We start from the raw sequence: 12,071 nt of genomic DNA, 5'->3' as shown, positions 1-12,071 counted from the left end.
CTAAGTACTATATATTTTAGAATTCCTCAACTTCCTTTTCTCACAAGGTCTAATTCAAGAGGATGGGGTGATGGATTAGGTTGTTGCCATTAAGGCACTATTGTCTGCAGAGTTTTATATTGCCTTGGTGTGTAACACAAACACATCTAGTTTTCTGTACTCTTGTCTCTTAATTTTTTGTACTATCCCAACTATTGGTTTTTTGTATTCAAGGGTACAAGTATGAGAAACTATAAACATAGGGCCTAAATTTGGGGGTTATTTTTCACTGAATAAAAAGGTGAAGTTATCCTGGCACTCCTGAAGGAGACTGGGTGTGAAATTAGAGTTCTTGAGGTGTTTGGCAAGAGTTCAACTATGCTTCTATCATCTGGGTTTGCTTTCAAGGGAGTGATTAGGAAATTATGTTCTTGTTAACAAGATCTGTTCAAGTAATGACTATTATACCCAACATTTCCTGTATTTAAGCTGAAGTGATTGTTCCAACTTGATACAAAGAGCAGAGGTGTTTTCATGACAATTAGTCACTTGGGCCCAATCTTAACTTCAAAGAGTATTACAAGAAGAAGGTTCATCCCTTTTCACAGTGTCAGACCATTTTTGTCCAAAAATGCTAACTGGTCTTTAAAAAAAAAAAAAATTAAAAAAAAAAAAAATATATATATCCATGTGAAACTTTTATTTCAATATTAGACACTCACAGATGTCAGGTGCAGGAAGAAAGCCACATTTATTGTAACAAGAAATGTTGCATAATAAACTACAGCATTCACTTTTCATTGCTTTTGTACTTCTGCATCTTTGACCTTAAAATCCATATTTAAAGGACAGAAATACTTATGTCTCTTGCTGTGGCTGGAAGTATGTCATCTCATATTCTACTGCATTTGAATAAAAGCATTCTGCAGCATTCTCCAAGGCTAATAAAACAGTTTCATTCCTTAGAGAAAGTCTGATGATTCTGAGGAAATGATAAGTTTTGAGTGAGTTCACAAATTAAACATAGCATGAGAGAGAAGAAAGCAGTTCAGTTGAAATGCAGACTCATGAGAAATTGAGACAAGCTCATTTTCCTTTCTATCTGTGAGGTCCTTTAGCAGAGGTGCTCATTCTGGGCCAGCTTTCTCTCTTTCCACTTCATCAATGACTGACTATACAGTCGGTTCTGACATTCTTGGCTGAGTTATCACTTCTCTTGAATTGATGTTCCCAGACAAAATGGGGAAACCCACAGGTGTGGGTGAAAGGAGGAGGAATATCACTGGAGATGAGCAAGACCAGAAATCAGGGTAGGAGTACCAGCATGTTGTGCTCAGTGCAGTTCACAGTGTACAGAGGCACCTCCACATTGGAACCATGCTCTGCTTAGAAACAGCACTGGGAAGATAGCAGAGATGATGCTTTAATTTCCAAAGGACTTGTTGTTTCAGCTGGTAGTACCTATATCCCAGTACTGAAACATGAAACAGTGAAATGGAGTATAGTCTCATCTGTAGCAACTTGCAAATAAAATCAATACATAAATCACTCAGTGCCTGGGATTCATTCCTAATAATCACTATGCATGGGAAAAAAAAAAAAAAAAAGTCTAAAGAAGTCTACTTATTTTCTGAGTATGGCCAACAGCTCTTACAAAGATGATGACACACTTGTCCTTCCTGCCAGAAGAACTTTACTACTGTCCTAATGGCAAACACAGCACTATGCAGCTGTAAGTGTAATCACATTTTTTGCCATTATAACCAGAGGAAACTGCTAAAATTTAGTTGACCAGATATTATTTCAAAGCAGGAGAGGTACATGCCTGCAAAGGTCTGGTAGGTTGGTCTTTACTGGGCACACACTTCAGCAGTACCTGTACTGATAATGTCACTTGCTGTTGCCAGCTGCTTCCAGGCATGCAAAGGCCACTTTAAAAGCACATTTGCTTTCCTGAGCAAGAATAGTTACAAGATCTCCTCTAAATCTGTCTGTGCTTAGTGAGGAAGAAATGTTTTAAACCACAGAATTAATCTGCCTGCTGACATTTCATGTTCAAGGGGAAAACTTATGTCTGAGTTTTAGTCTTGATTTGTTTCATAGTCTCCTCCCTCTTCATGGTCCCCCTGGATCAAAAGCTCTTGGTTTAATAAAGCAGCATGTTCAACCTCTAAAGGCAGAGGCTGCTTCTCATTCCTCTTGGTCAAGCACAGCATTTTCTGGCTCTGCTGCACAGCTGGGCTAACCTGTGGTACCCCTTGCCTACTGAACCCAGGGCCAGGCTGGGGAATGAGAGCTGCCAAACAGCAGCCAAGGCTCTGCCTGGGAAAAGGTGGAGGTCAGGTGCACAGCAGCCAGAGTGGGGAGTCTCTGTGGCACAGTCAGTCAGTGTGTTTGCTGTTGGTCCAAGACCACCCAGGGATGGGGGCTTGGAACTAGGTAACCTTTAATGGTGCTTTCCACCCCAAACCATTCTATGAGCTCTTCTATTCTACTACAAAAAATGGGGAATTCTTTCAAGCAAAGGAAGTTAAAAAGCAAACTGACAGAATAGAATTACTGCCAATTTTGTGGTGAAGTCAGGATGCAGCTCAGGGGAAGAGACACATCACTGATAAAGAATGTGAAACATCTCATAAGATCATCTTGTAAGTTGAGAAAGAAAGGGGGCACTCCACAGGAGCAGCCTGAGAGCAGCAGTGCATGGATGCAGGGTTCTTTCCAGGCATAAAACCAACTACCCTGAGGTGGATGGAAGCCCAGATCTTTTGTTTTCTTAACAAAGTTTTTTTGTCATCATCTGGAATTATTTAATATGCACTTCAAAGGTCTTCCTAGAGACAGCCTACCAAGAGCTGCTGTTCAAAACTTCACCAAATGCAGTTTTCCTGTGACATTCCCCAGACTGGTTTCAGCTGCACCTCACAACCCTTTCTTCTACAGAAATGCATATTCCTAGAAAATTTCTGGGGCTTGCTAATGAGACATGAAATGTTCACATCCAATTGCCAATACCTAGTCTCTTTCACCTCTCAATTTCCTGCTTTCTTTGGATAATATTTCCCATTATTATGATAGACACCAAAATTCATGAGGGAATCAAAGGGTTAATGGAGTTGAGAGGAATATCACTGACTATAAAAAGTAACTGCAATTAATAATGTCTGAAAACTTGAGCTACAAGACAAAGATGCAAAAGCTAGCAGAAAAGAACTAAATTAACAGCTTTGAGTGTGAGTCTGTTTATGTTGCACACTTTATGCTGGTGAATTTAAATACCTAATTGCTAATAATTTAGCTCTATAGCAGACCTGCAGACTAACCTGTTGAAGTAGAACAGAGAGGGATATCCTACCCCGACTACTTACAACTCCAGGGAAACCCCAAAGCACACAATACTGGGGAGCATCAAATGCCAAGGAAATTATTTGCTCTGTTGGTGCAGTCTGGTAGCTGGAATTTAAGCAGTGAAAAGTGATAAGGCAGGAGCTCTCTGCTGTGATTAACTTAATTACAAACAGAAGTCCCCTGTTCTCCTTGTGTATGGGTCTATTAATACTAACTATGTGCTCATGCCATCTGCCAAGAAGCCATTTCCAACTTCACAAAGCACAGCAGACAATACTTGCAGGTGCTTAGAAATGTGTTTGTTTGGCTATTAAATCCACAAGACCTCAACACTGCTGAACAATATTTGCATTTGCAGGTATTCCTGCAAGACAGTGTCTTCTGAACCAATATCAGACATGCAGAATTCCACACTCTGATGAAAATTGAGGCAGCTATTCAACTGTTGCTTCCATTTTGCTACTTGGTGTGTGTTTTTGTGTCTGGCTCACAAATATTCTTGGATTCAGAACTGTAGGGGATGCCACATTCCCAGCAGAGATGAGTCATGAGATCCAAGGTTAGTTTCAAGTGCCATGTTGCAAAGAAGCTTCAAGAATGAGTTTCTACTTAGTCTGAATATACTAAAGCCAAACAAAACATGTTGTTTTCCTTTGATAAAATGTAACACACTTTACTCACAGTGTCATTCAAACTCTCTGAAGAGATTGTTACTAGTCTGTATTCAACCCAGGATTAATTGAGGCATAAAATGACCAAAACCTATTTTAATAAAACTTCTCTGTAAGGAGCAGCCTGAGAAGATACTCAGCCATTTCACTTTACATGTTGTACAAACTAACCATGCAGAGAGATAAGAGACTCATTTCTCCTATGGACTCTAATGATTCTATCAAGATTTACTAGATTGAAACAACTTAGGTGTCTGAAGCTTACAGCTGATAGATCTGTATTGTTACATCCTTTTCACCTGTCAAATTTATGCAGGATTTTTATTTTCTGACAACTTGATGTATTTATGTGGTTTGGCATTGGCAATTAGGCCAACCTAAAAGTTTTTCATTTATGTGTATAGTAGGTTTTCCAGTGTTAGGACCCTATTAATTTTATCATTTATGCAAGATAGTAAACTTGAGTCAATGGTATAATCCATATCTGGAATTGCCCTGCTGAAGAAATGCTACTGGCTTCTTCCCAGAAAGGGGAAAAGTAACATGGTGAACCATTCTCAGAAGAGACCATGTTAAAGATTAAGCTCCTACTAAGAGAACCACTCCTGAACTTTAAATAGGACAAGTTTGACATCTGAGGCTTTTTAAGGCTCAAGGGAATGAAATTGGTTGACTGTAAAACTCTTCAGCATAAGAGATAAGAGTTTCTGGGACTGAAGAGGCATTCAATCAAGATCATTGAGGCTCTCTCCCCAAATATTGTCATGTTTTCATCTTCTCTACCACTTTTTCATTGTCCTCCTCCTCATCACTACCACTGGGCATCTTTTTGGACCACTGTGAAGAGCTGTCCCCTCTTTAGGGCAGCAGTTGCTGATCATATTTGAGCATATTTCCCCCTCCATTCTCTGTTTGAAGCTGTTCTCTTGCTAGAGGGTCTCTGTTAGCAGGATTGCTTTCCTTTGGTCCCTTTAAAACACTTTTTGGACATGACCAGAATATAAATAGCACAGGGCAGCCCTGCTGCTGGCTGCTGACACTGGGCACTGCTCCCAGAACAGGTCTGTGCCCTAATCCTGTCTGTTCTGAGCTGAGCTGTGCTCCAGCTCATCGGGGACAAACACAACTATTTGAGATGCAATTAAATAAGAATATAATAAATTCTTCCCCTCACACCTTTTCTAGAACACTCTTGTTTTTGGGATCCTTTCCCTGCAATTCAGCTTTTGCATTTTCCTCTTTCCACTTCTGAACCCTGCTGCCAGTATTCTTTCCTGTCATCTGGCTTTCCCAAAGGCAGAAGAAAAGTCTCTGCTTCTTCTTACAGGCAGTGAAGTGTCTTTTCAAACCCCTTGAAAAACAACGTTTTGCCTGAGGCTCTTTCCCCACCTTTCCTGCAGGCAGACTAAACACCTTCTCTTGCTGCCCTGAGAGCACCCATTGCTCTGCCAGAGTTCACTCTTCAGGTTCCCTGCTCCTAGAGATAGATGTAGTGGGGGCTGTCAGCAGGAGGATCTGCAGTATCCAAGCGGCAAAAGCTGTGCAGGGAATTGCCCACATCCCCTCACCTTAGATCAGTTACAAATCAAGCTCCACTGAAACTGCAAGGATTTCACACTAGCAGCTGTAGCTTTGGTCAGAGGACCTGGGCCACACTGACTTTTATATAAACACACGTGTACCTGCAGTAAAATAAATAATATACACAAAGGTGCTGAAAGGCTCAGGATCTCACTTAAACTTCACCCAACTCCACCATGTGTGCTAGATATGAGAGAGCTGTTTTTTGGGCCCCCAGTGACTCAGAGCAATGCTGTCAACATGCTCCCACTGGGACTCTGCACCAGCTGCAGCTCCCCCTCCCATGCTCCATGCCAACATCTGCCCAGCCCAACTCGGTCTGACACAACCACTTGCAGTTTTTAACATGATATAGTATCACTCTCCAGAGCTGCCCGAGGGAAAAATGCATTCCACTCACCTAATTGCATTAGTCTAATGTTTCTCCCTCTTTTGGAATTAAGCTATTTAAAACATAAAACTTGACTGTATTAAGATTTCAATGTTGCAAGAGGCTTGAGGGGAAAAGAATCAGGACAAAAGTTATTGTATGGTAAATTTGAATTATATCTTTCAGCCCAAGTTTTAGTGATTTTGAAAGTCCCCTAAATTTGTTTTTCAATTATTAAATGTCCCTGTTTGGTTAGGATGGAGCTCTTTTTCTTGTTAGTAGCTGGTACTGTGCACTGTGTTTCGGATTTAGTGTGAGAATAATGTTGATAACACACGGATGTGTTGGCTATTCCTAAGTAGTGCTTACCCTAACCCAAGGACTTTTCAGTGTCTCCTACCCTGCAAGTGAGGAGCCACACAAGAATCCAGGAGGGTGCACAGCAAGGATTGCATATTTAATATTACTGGTATGCTATTATTACTATATTTTATTTCAAACCTTAAATTGTTCCTAACCAATAAAGATTTCTTTTTCTTTCCAATCCTCTGCAGGGGCTGGGAGCAAGCTGCTGCATGGTACTTAATTACCTGCTGGGGTTAAACCACAACAATAAATTATTGTGGTTATCCATTTGGGAGGGTGGGTGTGGTGTGGTGTGGTGGAGGGGATATAATTTGTTTTTAAACTCCTCCAAATGTTTCACTGGCATTTGGAAGAATGTTCAAAAATAATACAGAAAATGCCAGATAGCCAGAAGAAACAATGTTAAATAGTTGAGAATACTTGGACTTATAGGAGCTGAAAGAAACCTGATCTGAGAGTTCTATCATCAGAGAGTGGCCTTGGATTTAGAATATCAGACTAAAACTAATAGAGGCCATTACAAACAAAACCATAAGGCTGAAGTAACTACCCCAGCCCAAGGCTACCAGTCAGAATCATCAATGCATGGGTTGTTTCCAATGCAGTTTGCACAGACTTTATGTTCTCCCAAGTGAGTGATGCCTGCTGCCCTTGTGGGCAGGAAGCTTCTCCTGCCTGAGGAACAAGAGTGATGGCACAAGAGACACTTTTGCTTCTCAGAGGAAGGGACATGCTATAGGAGGACATGAATCACAGAATCACAAAATTACAAGAGGGGCAAGGCTGGAAAGCCACCCTAGTGGCCATCTGGTCCAACCCAGGGGTCCAACTTTGCTCAAGCAGGGTCATCCCAAAGCAAATGGCACAGGATTGCATCCAGCTCTTGAGTCAGTCTTTCCAGTGAGGGAGACACCACACCCTCTCAGGGCAATCTGTCCCAGTGCTCAGTCACTGCACAGTATAGGATTTCTTCCTGACATTCAGGTGGAGCTTCCTGTGCCTCAGTTTCTGCCCATTGACTCTTGTCCTATTGCTTGGCATCACTGAGAAGAGACTGGATCCATGCTCTTGGCAGTCTTCCATCAGATACTTACAGACATTGATGAGGGCCCCTCTCAGTCATCTCCTCTCAAGGCTGAACAGGCCTGGCTCCCTCAGCCTGACCTCATAAGAGAGATGCTCCAGCCCCTTAATCATATTCATAGCCCTCTGCTGGACCAACTCCAGGAGCTCCAGGTACCCAAGCAGGTACCTGGGAAGTTGCCAAATGTCAAAAGTTTCAAATAAGCAGAAAATACCACCAAAAGACCAAACCTGACTACCAGGTGTTCTGGTGCAGCCTGACAGAACAATTGGACAAGTTATTCCATCCTCACTCCTGTGGCACATCTCACAGAGTGAGGTCATAGAAAAATATCCATGTTTTCCTGTCTTTGAAATATGTCCACAAGGCAGAGGTGTCATACACACCAAGCCTGCAGTCACTGACTGCCTCACCTGCTGCTGTCCCTGACCTTTTCCTTTCTTCATAAGCTGATCTTTTCTCCTTAGGAAACTGAAGTAGCTCAGTAGGCTAAATTTGAGGCAGATTGAAAGAAACCATACTTACCTTCAGGAAAAGTCAAATTCATCAATTGCCAATAATTTCTGAAGCCCTTGGCTGAATCTAGATTTTATAGCATCTCAGTCAACTTTCCCTACTAGGGACAGTATGAAACTTCACTATTGCAGCAGTACCATAAATCTTGAGTCTTTTTGGAAAGATGGAGAGTTTCCTGTAACTCAAACCTTCACCCACAGGATAAGGCAGTAGGTGAGTTAAAGGGTCATAACCCTCTTGTCCTCGACTTTGGGGATGATTTCCACTGCAAGGGCTTCACTAACAAGAAGCCATTCAATCTCAGCAGTGGCTGCTGACAAACCCTGTGTGAGACAAAGGCAGTTTGTGCCCTTTGTATTTTCCCACTCATTGGGTAAAGCCCCACCCTGCACATCCAGTTGTGTGAGTAAAAACATAAACAAGGATTAAAGCAGGGGTCCCTGTACCTCAGAGAAGAGACACAGAGTGAGTGTGTGTATGCTGAGGGTTTGGAGCTTGTGACCTGAGCATCCTGACATGACAGTGTGTACAGCTGCTCATACAACTGGTGAATAATAAATGCCTCAACATGCCCTTGAGATGATACTTCTAAATACTTTACTCTTCACTGAAGCATTCAGAAGCTTGACTAGATTCATCCTGCAATAGTGTTCTTGTCTTTACATGGTTCATTTGACTTTTAAAAGAGATTGCCTTTTGAAGAACAAGTGCAACTTACCAAAATAACCTTTGAGCTGCACGAGGCTTTGTTTGAAATACTATCCTGCTATTCCACTTCTCAAATGTCATTTCAGTCTCAGTGTTTATCTTCTCTTAAAACATAGCAAAATTGTCACAGTGTTTCTTGCAAAAACTTTTCACCTTCTTTACAGCTTTAGATTTCTTGCTACATTTAGTTATGAGCTATAAGTTATTAGCCTCAATTCATTTGCTACACAGTTTGGGACCACGGATAAAAAGCAACTATCCCTTTGGGATGCAAGTACAAAAAGGACTATAACTCACTCACCACAGAAAGCACCAGAGGGCTGTTCATTTGAATTATCAGAAGAAGCTGTTTAAAAAGAAAAACTGGCAGTAATTGTTGGGAAGAGGGCTTGTTTTTTTTGCACACCTCACTCACTTGTGCCAGTACTGCACAGGGAGCTTGTAGCTTCAGGTAATGTTTATATCTGCCCACAGTGCTGCATCCCTCCTCGCAGGAGCTCTCACCCTCGGTCGGTGGATGCAGCTGCTGAATCACCAGGCTTTGAAGTGCTTTCCCTGGAATGGGATTTATTTATCACAAAGCTTTCCTACCATGCAGCACACTGGAGGAAAGCTCTGTTACCAGAAGCTGTTTTGGATGCTTGCAGCTCAGCAGGGACACGCAAACTGGTTATATACCGAAGGATTTCAAATTCATGAACACAGTGCACCACAGAGCCAGCCAACAACTCTTCACTTCCCAACTATTCACGGCAACAAAACAAACACACAAACACGCTTCTCGCCCCTTCAGCCCGCTAAATACTAATTACTCTCTGATGCAACTCAGACATAATACTCCTGGGTTTTCCGGCTTCACTGTCACAGGACAGAGGGCTCGGTTCGAGTCAGGAGATTGCTTTAGCACCGTCACAGCGCTGAAATTTCACTTCCTTTTTCCTAAGAGCAGGGAGCAGTATGCTCTTCTCTGCCTTCCTAAAGTACTTTCGGTCCACGGGCAGCGGGTGAATCAGCGCCGCCGCCCTCCGCCCCGAGCTGTCCCCGGGTGAAGGGTCCGCTCCGGTCCCGCACAAAGCGATCGCCCCCGCCCCCAGAGCCCCGGGCTCGGGCCCTCCCCGGCCGCTCCCGCTGCCAGCGTGGCACAGCCCGGCTCCAGCCTCACCTGCTCCGCTCCCCGCCGGCAGCAGCCGCCTCTTTTCCTTTCTCCCGCCCGCCCCGCTGACAGCCCGGCTTTGTCCGCCCGCCCCGTTCCGCTCCGCCCCGCGGGAGGTGCCAGGGAGCTGCTCCGGGCTCGGCACCGCAGCCCCGGGACAGTGCCCTTCTCTTCCCTGCCTCTCTACGGCACCCCTTATCCCGCATCCCGCATCCCGCAACCCGCATCCTGCATCCTGCATCCCGCATCCCGCACCCTGCATCCCGCATCCCGCATCCTGCATCCTGCACCCCGCACCCCTCATCCAGCATTCCTCATCCAGCATACCTCATCCAGCATCCCGCATCCCGCACCCCGTACCCCGCATCCTGCATCCTGCATCCCGCATCCTGCATCCTGCACCCCGCATCCCGCACCCCTCATCCAGCATCCTGCATCATATCCCGCATCCCGCATCCCGCACCCCGCATCCCGCACCCCGCACCCCGCATCCCGCATCCCGCACCCCGTACCCCGCATCCCGCATCCTGCATCCTGCATCCCGCACCCCTCATCCAGCATTCCTCATCCAGCATACCTCATCCAGCATTCCGCACCCCGCACCCCGCATCCCGCACCCCGCACCCTGCATCCCGCATCCCGCACCCCGCATCCCGCATCCCTCATCCAGCATCCTGCATCACATCCCGCACCCCGCATTCCGCCCTGGCCGCTTCCACCCACGGGGATTGATTGCACCGACCCACGCCTGGATGCAGTCACTACTACTACTACTACTATTATTATTATTATTATTATTATTATTACCATTATTATTATTATTACCACAGTTATTATTATTATTACTACTTCGTTGTTGGTTCCTTTTCCTTTTCCTTTTCCTTTTCCTTTTCCTTTTCCTTTTCCTTTTCCTTTTCCTTTTCCTTTTCCTTTTCCTTTTCCTTTTCCTTTTCCTTTTCCTTTTCCTTTTCCTTTTCCTTTTCCTTTCCTTTTCCTTTCCTTTTTCCTTTCCTTTCCCTTCCTTTCCTCCCCGCCGCTCCGGGGCAGGGAGCCCCTCCAGCACCGCCCCTCTGGGCCGGCTGGATCCCCTCGGTTCGGCTCCGAGGGCGGCCGGACCCGCCAGAGGGGCAGAGGGCGAGAGCCGGCTGTGCAGGAGGAGATGCTGATTTCTACAGGCTCTCTGAAATCATTCCCCGCGGCAAAAGCGTCCCTCCCACCTGCTCTGGGAAACGGAGCGAGCCAGGGAAGCTGTCAGGCCTATCTTTAGTTCTTTGCTCTGCAGATGGACTCTTAGTCATGTCCTGCCCACATGCAGTCTAGTGGTTTGTGCTGTTAAGCGCTGTGTCCTGTAGCCGTAAATGCTGAGGGGAGGTGATCTCTGTGTAGGATGGTTTTTTTCTATTTCTGTAAGGGTAGCTATCAATTAAGGCTTGGAGAAAAAGAGAGATAGTGCAGAGTCTTCCTGCCCTGGTAATGACACCTGGTATTTCCCCCAGGAGCTATGTTAGGGTACATAATTTACATGAAGATGAAATTTAAAATGGGGGGGAAAGTCCCTTCCAACCCAAAATGTTCTATGATTATGTGTGTCAGAGTAAACTCTGCCATTCTATTCTGAACAGCTCTGTGTGGAGGAGCAGGGCTGAGATACAACTTCTCCAATGTTTGTGGGACCTCTCCTGCTGCATGGTTTAAGGGATCCCGTGTCCCTAGGGATGCATAGACCCCATACAGAACTGGTACAGCAGCTCTGCTGTCACAATTAACTGACAGACAGAGCAGCCTGGAAATGAGGGATACCCATGAGTCTCCAACCCTTTCCATTGCTAAAAAAAGAGACCACTTCTCACTTTAGGAACAGTTTAGGGCTGAAGTTGGGGTGCAGGGACGTTCACCACCACTGAGTGGGCTTGGACCCTCTGCTCTGAAGGGTGCAGAGTAGGGCTCGTGTCAGGGAAATCTTTCATGGCAGAAGAACAGTGACAGTGCCAGGTTGCTGATGAGGTGATGCTAAAACTATGAAGCTGGGCCTGGAGGCCAAGTACACTCATGAGATCATAGATTTCCCTTGGGGAACAGAGGGGAATCCCAAATATAAATGTTCTCAGGTAATGCAGAATGGTTTGCCCTTTAAAAACCTATCACTCAAACCCAAAGGAATTTTCTTGTCAAGGCTTTTATTTGTTTCATCTAAAAACACCTGTTTTGTCCTAATCTTGTTGCTTTGTTTCACAGTGACAAAAACCACAGGTTTAACTAGAAATAGTACAGTGCCTGCAGAACAATTAGAGGATT

At 44.6% G+C, this 12,071-nt stretch overlaps 1 protein-coding gene across 1 annotated transcript in view; it reads right to left on the bottom strand.

Annotated features, from left to right (window-relative positions):
• Positions 1–9,944, bottom strand: part of MAPRE2 (microtubule associated protein RP/EB family member 2) — a 97,989-nt gene extending 88,045 nt beyond the window's left edge. The window contains exon 1 of the mRNA XM_079299424.1: positions 9,786–9,944. The gene's annotated coding sequence lies outside the window, so the exon portion shown is untranslated. The remainder of the gene's footprint in view (positions 1–9,785) is intronic.
• Between the last annotated feature and the right edge of the window lie 2,127 nt (positions 9,945–12,071).

Source organism: Erithacus rubecula (genome assembly GCF_903797595.1).
Source record: "Erithacus rubecula genome assembly, chromosome: 3".
In the NCBI taxonomy this organism is placed as follows: Eukaryota; Metazoa; Chordata; class Aves; order Passeriformes; family Muscicapidae; genus Erithacus; species Erithacus rubecula.
The sequence above is the reverse complement of the archived record's forward strand: the minus strand, read 5'-3'. Positions and strand labels throughout refer to the sequence as shown.